We start from the raw sequence: 7,935 nt of genomic DNA, 5'->3' as shown, positions 1-7,935 counted from the left end.
AAAAGTGGGATTGACCGTCACATTATAACGCCGCCACGGCTGAAAGAGCGAACATGTTTGGTGTGATGGGAATTCGAACCCGCGACACGCAGACGGCGAGTCGAGCGCCCTAACCACCTGGCCATGCCGGCCCTGGAGGTTGTGTTTTACTTTACATAAACGTGCACATGTTCTGGCGAGTTCATGAGGTCTCTGGAGAAAAAAAAATCTTAGCTGGATTTCTTTGTCAATCATTAATGCATACTTTGGATTAAGATATATTTTTTGAGTTAAGAGATTAATTAGTAGAATAGTGTTCTTAAAAGAATACGTTACGAAGCCATATAAAAATGGATACTTATACACTTTTACGTAATACTTTAATAATTCTTTCAGAGAATGATAAAAAACAAATAATTGATCTGTGTAGTAGAAACAGGCGCGTCAAAGAACTGCAACGTTCCAAACCATGTTATACATTTTTTCTTTGTATGTAAAGCATTATAAACAAAATTTAAAATTTTAACATTTAAGCTTTATCTGAAAGTAGAAACAATTGTAATTGTGTGCTGAAGTTTCTTTTATTGTAATGCTTACTTCTAGCTGAATATATTATCAAGTTTAATGAAGCCTTCAACTGAAGTGGTTTTTCTATTGGATTGCACATTAAGAAAGTTTTGTTAATAGACATTGCAATGCTATTGGTAAGATATTCCATACATATATGTAGTTAAATATTACACATATTTTTCATTTATGCTTACGGAAAATAATGTATTGAATATACAAAATACTATATGTATTAAAGATTTTATGAAATTACATATAAATTATATTAGCAACTTGAATATGCTAATCGCTTTGTAAATATATTAGAAAAAGTGCAAGAGACAGAAAATGAAGTTAGCTTACATATTCGTTAACAGATTTTAGTAATTTTGCATCAATGCAGAATGTTCACGGATTTTCATTATAATAAATAACGGAATTCAAGAAGTTTTTGAAATCACTGAAAGTCATCAAATTGCACTTTCTTGATGTTGTGTGGCATCTCAAATAAAGACGCATTTCCACGTCTCTGAGTTCTGTTTGAAAGTTGTCCTTCAGCTTCGTAACTTTTGTCAATAACAAATATGTACACTAATTGATTTTTAAGTCCATATGACTTCTTCTTACAAGACTCTTTGACCATTTATGTTCTAAACACGAAACATTTTTAGTTTGAAATATTAAAAAAAAGAAAATGATTGGTTATGTCAGATCTGCCTCCAGTGACACAGCGGTATGTCTGCGGATTTACAACGCTAGAAACCGGGTTTCGATATCCGTGGTGGGCAGACCACAGATAGCCCATCGTGTAGCTTTGTGCATAACTTCAAACAATCAACCAATTGTATCAGATCTGACAAAAAATCACTACATCTTATTAGTGTAATCAAATAACAAGAAGATTGAAAATATAAGAGAAGAAAAATCTTAGAATCGCTTTGCTTAATTTGCTAAGAATACAATTTTCAGAAATCTTGGGGATATTTTTACCAATTCCACACAGTTAGATGTATAGCTCATGTTTCAGAAGAAAAGTATTATTATGTAATTCACCGAGTTTTTAGTAATTATAAAATGTGTCAAAGAGAAAAAAACCACCAGCAAAACATAAAATGAATTACAAAAAGTTATTTCAAATATTCTCAAGTAAAATTTTACAATAAAATTCAATAGTCAGAAAAGTATATATAGATTTATAATTAATTTATTATCCTCCCATTATTGCCAATGTGTAGTTGAGATTGAACGTTTCCCATGATATCTTCAATGTGTACTTTTCAAAATTGAAGAGAGATTAAGATAAGAAGGAATTTGTGCAACTCCAAAAATTCCGCCAGAAAGCGACTGCATCTTTTCATAAGAATGATATTATTTCCTGTCATTTTGGAACGTTTGAAACTAATTTAAAAACAATTTTTGTTTTTCTTGTGGTTTTGGAACGTTTGTGAAAAAAGGTTTGCTCCTTAAAAAGTATGGTTTTAAGCGGAACTAAGAAATGAAAACGGTGGCAGTGAAACATTTAAATGGAAACAGAAAGAGGAAGTGAAAGGATGGGTGTCATTAAGAGCCTAAAATGGCTCATCAGATTACAGAACATTAAAATGGGATAAAAATGTAGTTTTAACGAATTTAGATACTCTTGAAAATTTGATTTGTCATAAACAATAGGAAAAATTATTATATACTCCATGTTGATGGTCATATGATCCAAATTTGTTCTTAACACAGCAGCTATAGGGAAAAAACGACGTGGCCTGATTTAGAATGAACCTCCGTGTAGTACGGAAACGATAATTGCAAAGGATGTTATGCACACGAAGACGTTCGTTTGTGTTCCGAAACTTTAAATGTGCAAAATGTGTGTAGAAATGGTGATATATATATATATATTCATAAAAGTAGCTTTATACATACTAGTGTATGTGCATTTCTCCATTCAAAAGAGATTCAGTAACATGAGGGGCTTGGATTGGCCTTGTTTCCAGTAACAATTACATCCAGAACAGGCTGCACCAAACCTGCATGTCCCTGGAGACGATAGAATCGTTCTCCATTGGATTGGATACACGAATATGGTACTTCTTGCCACCTGATTGTTGAGACAGCTAGTGAAGTGTTGAGGCCATCACACAAATATTTAGTAGCAAAACAATGTGGGTGACCTGTGGTTCTGAGTTAGCATCCATGTTATTAGTGAACCCCCCCCCCCCCTTCATGGGTAGCGTTGGAAGGTGTAAGACCCTCAAGTTACTGTGAACATACTATCGCTGTGCTAATGTTGATGAAAGAGCTCTTGAATGCTAAGAAGGAAGTTATGTAGTACTGGGAAACTGGAGGAACACAATCCTGACATAAGTCGCTGATGAGAACTTAATTCAGATTTGTAAATAGTACAATACACACAGGAAACTGGAGGAACACAATCCTGACATAAGTCGCTGATGAGAACTTAATTCAGATTTGTAAATAGTACAATACACACAGGAAAACTGGAGGAACACAATCCTGACATAAGTCGCTGATGAGAACTTAATTCAGATTTGTAAATAGTACAATACACACAGGAAACTGGAGGAACACAATCCTGACATAAGTCGCTGATGAGAACTTAATTCAGATTTGTAAATAGTACAATACACACAAATTACGTTATTGGGATCATTTTATGAAGCTCGAATGCATTAAAAATAAAATATATTTGAAGGAAACAAAAGACTGTATAGTTTTAAAGTACGGTATAAACAATGCCAGAAACGGTGTCACATGTAAAGAAAAAAAAACAAGCAAGAGAGAAAAAACGCGCCAATATAAGATATTCCAGAGCCTTTTACCACACCAGAAACAGCGTGTACTTAATGTAGCCGACAAAGGAATGAGATTATGCTGGCAAAAGTGATGCATATAATGGAGATGGCTAAGTGGAATTACAGCATTGTAGCCGAAGGACTATATCAAAAGTCATGCACAAGGACTACTTAGTGATATTTTGCATGTCCGTTTTGTTTGAATGTGTCTCGTTCAATTATAATGCATTCGTCGAGGAGTATATGAACTGCAATTTATTCACAGTTCTGGTGGTGAATGTAATATTTAGGTTCATCTCAAATATGATTAATCGGATTGAGATTTGGTGATTGTGCTGGCAAAGGGAGGTGACTTAAGTTACTGTTATGCTCTTTTAGCCTATGGCCCGGCATGGCCAGGTGGTTAGGGCGCTCGACTCGCAATCTGAGGGTCGCGGGTTCGAATTCCCGTCCCACCAAACATGTTCGCCCTTTCAGCCGTGGGGGCGTTATAATGTGACGGTCAAACCCACTATTCGTTGGTAAAAAGTGTAGCCCAAGAGTTGGTGGTGGGTGGTGATGACTAGCTGCCTTCCCTCTAGTCTTACACTGCTAAATTAGGGACGGCTAGCGCAGATAGCCCTCGTGTAGCTTTGCGCGAAATTCAAAACAAACTAACAAACTCTTTTAGCCCAATTTCGAATAATACGAAATTGAAATATCTTGTCCATCAGAGTGGAGAGCAGCATTAAGAGGGTTGATATGATCAATGATAACCTTTAGGTACACTCTAGATGTTACTCATTGTTCTGGAACATTAAAAAACGTATTTCCTGCCACAATAAATTTTCCTACACCATTACATTACTTTTAAGAACTTGTACTTAGTTTTTCACACTAACAAAGTCAATTGTTTAATGTGAATTTCTTCATATATTTCCCTTCTATGACACGTCAGATCACATCATACGATTCTAGTCATTTATGTTTGTGTTCTAAGCAACATTAAATCCATGCTTTCCTGTTTCCGTCTGAGATAAGTAATTTTGATAATGGCTGTCGACTGCGAATTGTCAGTTTTTACAACTCTATTTGGATAATATGGTTGAAAAAAGTTGGACCTTAAGCGTTGCTGAAAAAATTGATCATGATTGTGGAGCACAGTAATATATCTATTGCACTTTACAGTCCACAGCACTTGGTGGACACATTTCTTAATGACCGGCCTGTTCTCTTTTGATTGCCTCTGTGAGGTGGAATTTCAAAAAAGGTGTTTTTGAATAGCCAGTAAAAAAAATAGTCCTTGATAATGACGTCCCCATTAGATGAACTCCTACTATCATGCCTCTTTGAAAGTCATAGAGATCATTGCTCTTACCAATGATGTTGCAGTATAATTATGATGTGACAACATATCTGCACTTATAGGCCTAAAACAGTCACCTGACACATCATTATCAGCCCATTTTGAATATGTAAATACTTGAAATGTCCTACAAATGTGTGAATGTTTGGGAGTTCCTGACAAAGTGACTATTCAGTGACATTTCTAAGCATTATTAGTAAAAACAAAGACATCTTTATGTTTGTTTGTTTATAATTATGCACAAAGCTACACAAGGGCTATCTGTGCTCTGCCCACCACGGGTATCGAAACCCGGTTTCTAGCGTTGCAAGTCCGCAGACATACCGCTGTGCCACTGGGGGGGCGATCTTTATGTGTTATGCCCAGTAATCTATATACATATATATCCAAAGCTAAATGTCATATTAAAACTACTTTGATTTGCTATCAATGATAAGCCTGTACACAAAAATAAATTAATGACAGAAAACAACAACAACTTGATATCTTACTTATTTAAAGAAGTTAAATAATTTGACGTGATATCAGCAATATTCTGCAAATTACAACAAATTATGTACAATCCTTTGATCATAACAACAATATCATGAACTTAACAACGAATAATTCTCAGAAATAGGATGACACTTACACGCTAGCAAAAATATCGTGCTTATAACAATGGTTTATTGACAGAAATTATTACCTTGATAAGTTCCAACACCATCTTGTCCATAACAGTACGTCACCATCAATGCCTGAACATTTTATTATCTTACTGACAGAAATAGAAAGCTAATTTTTCAACAAAGAACGCCCTGCAAATTTAAGTATGTCACCAAAAGACACAAAATCACCTAAAAACCTTCTTGACAATACTTTGCACATCTCATTGCCTTAACTTCAGAAATAGAAACAATTTGATACGTTAGCAGCAAACTATTTTACATCCCAGTAGGTTAGTGACAAAAATAGAAAACTTTAATAAATTATTGACATCATGTAGTTTTAATTTAAACTTGACTGTCAGAATAATAAATATATATATAGAAACACTAATCATGATCTACGATATATCTTCTTTTTTAAATTACCATTTTACTAACAAAAATATCTTACTTTTTGCGGCATTGACTAATAAAAGAAAAACTTACTTTTTGGTGCAATCATACGTTTTTATCCGACTTATAATGTCACGTTTCAGACTAGCGACCAATGGAAAAGATGCAATTCATCACACTGACGGATCGAGTTACAGGCTTAGACTTTTACTTCAAGCTAAAATATAACAGGCTTCATTAGGGTTTGCCCTATTCCACTACTATCGATATCATATGCTCTGATTCATAACTGATGAAATGATGACATTTGACGCTAGTCTTATGGAACAAGCCCTGGTCCCAAGAGTTTTGTTGCCATGGTAACCATCCCGGGCCCCAGAAGATTCAATATTTGTTTTCTATAATAGTCACTGGAGCTTGTCTCACAGATAAGCAGGCGTTTCGCCGCTTCTTTGTGTGTAAATTTCGTAATCAAACAGAGTATGTACGTCATTAATGTAGATAAAATAGAGTCTTATTCATAACTTTGAGACAAACAGCACCAAGTGATAAGAATACCATTCTGTTCTTTACATTTATTTCCCACTGGGGCTTCTATAACACTCTAAGGTGCTGAACGAAACGTTAACAAACCGAACACGAAGAATTTGTTTATTGCTTTGTTACAAGGATATTGGAAAAAATATCCAGCAGAGAAATCAAATCATTCTGAACTTTATTATTGGTCAAAAGCGACGATTATAACTGATAAAAAGTACGGTTTCTGAACAATCAAGCTTAAGAAGTAAAACAACTATTTTGTCGATACATGTTATCACAGAATACTTTCTTCACATAACACTGTTCCAAGACCAAAATCACATCAGTAAGGTCAAAAAGTAATTCCAAAAGAAAAAAAGAAAATATGTAGTTGATTATATGTACACATGCTCTTATGGTTGGATGAATACTTACTGGAAGCCATGTATTATTACTAGCACTATTCTACAATCTTCCATATAAATCTCTCTCTTCTTCCAAGTTTGATTCTATAAATATAACCGTAGAAAATATGATACGGTCCATTAGTGAAAGCAACATATTAAAAAGTAAGCTAATTCATATTCTCACTCACGTGACCCAGTTAAGTAGTGTAGCTACCTGTTTCGTCGGGTTACGCATGTCGCATTTCCCACGTGCTAAGTTTTGTCATTACGACTAATGGTGCAAAATGAGATCCAGAAAAGGAAGCTCTGCTTCTGGTATGTAATAACCATACATATTAGACATTATTCACCGAAATGTGAGCTTGCGTAGTTCTCACGGTAACCAGAAGTTTCACAATATTCCAAGTTTTTATATAATTCTAATTATTTGTCATATAAAGAACTGCTAAGCTAATTCAAAAGACACCCAGTTTTTTAAAAGCTTTAGAGAAATAAAATTATAAGTGTAAAATAATGTGAAGTTCTTCGAGTAAAATGTCAACAAAAAGTAAAATTATTTCTTACAACATGTCATCTTAAAAATGAAGTCTAGAAAATCAACAAGAGACACCAAAGATAACAAATATTAAAACAATAAAACTTATATGTATTAAACTTACACTAAAACATGCATTTAGTCTTAACATTTTAACATTAGCATTTTCCACATCAATTTACCGAAAAAAGACGTCCACTGGTCTCCTTACACACTTTGATAGCTTTATCCCGTTTACGTATAAACGAAACCTTGTTACATGCTTACTAAACAAAGCTTACAACCTGTGCTCCACATATCTTAATCTACACTCTGAAATTTCGTTCTTACATGACATCCTGAAACGTAACTTATTAGAACACATTATTAGAACACTTATTAGAAAACATTACCAACACCTTCCTAACAAAGTAACACACAAATCCAATTAAGATACTAACTGTACCTAAATTTACTATATACTCGTGTCTTCCTTATACTGGCAAACAAAGCTTAAATTTAAAAAAATCAACTTAAACGCATACTTGGTCGTTACTACTTTCAAGTGGATTTAAGATTAGTTTTTAAATCCACATCACGCATAAAAAATTTCTTCCCTACAAAAGATCTCCTCCCCATTCCTTATTGTTCTTGGCTTATCTATCTTTACACGTATGGAAACTGTAAGGCCTCCTGTATTGGCAAAACCAAACGCCATTTAAAAGCCAGAGCCTATGAACATATGGGAATTTCCATCAAAACGCAAAAAAATTGAATA

General features: G+C 34.3%; 1 protein-coding gene across 1 annotated transcript in view; it reads right to left on the bottom strand.

The window, feature by feature from the left end:
* LOC106464597 (transient-receptor-potential-like protein) overlaps positions 1-5,997 on the bottom strand; it is a gene marked incomplete in the record, with an annotated part of 53,990 nt that extends 47,993 nt beyond the window's left edge. The window contains 1 exon segment of the mRNA NM_001314091.1: positions 5,811-5,997.
* Positions 5,998-7,935: the final 1,938 nt, after the last annotated feature.

Source organism: Limulus polyphemus, unplaced genomic scaffold (genome assembly GCF_000517525.1).
Source record: "Limulus polyphemus unplaced genomic scaffold, Limulus_polyphemus-2.1.2 Scaffold1699, whole genome shotgun sequence".
Taxonomy (NCBI): domain Eukaryota; kingdom Metazoa; phylum Arthropoda; class Merostomata; order Xiphosura; family Limulidae; genus Limulus; species Limulus polyphemus.
This window is presented reverse-complemented; position numbering and strand designations above follow the sequence as displayed.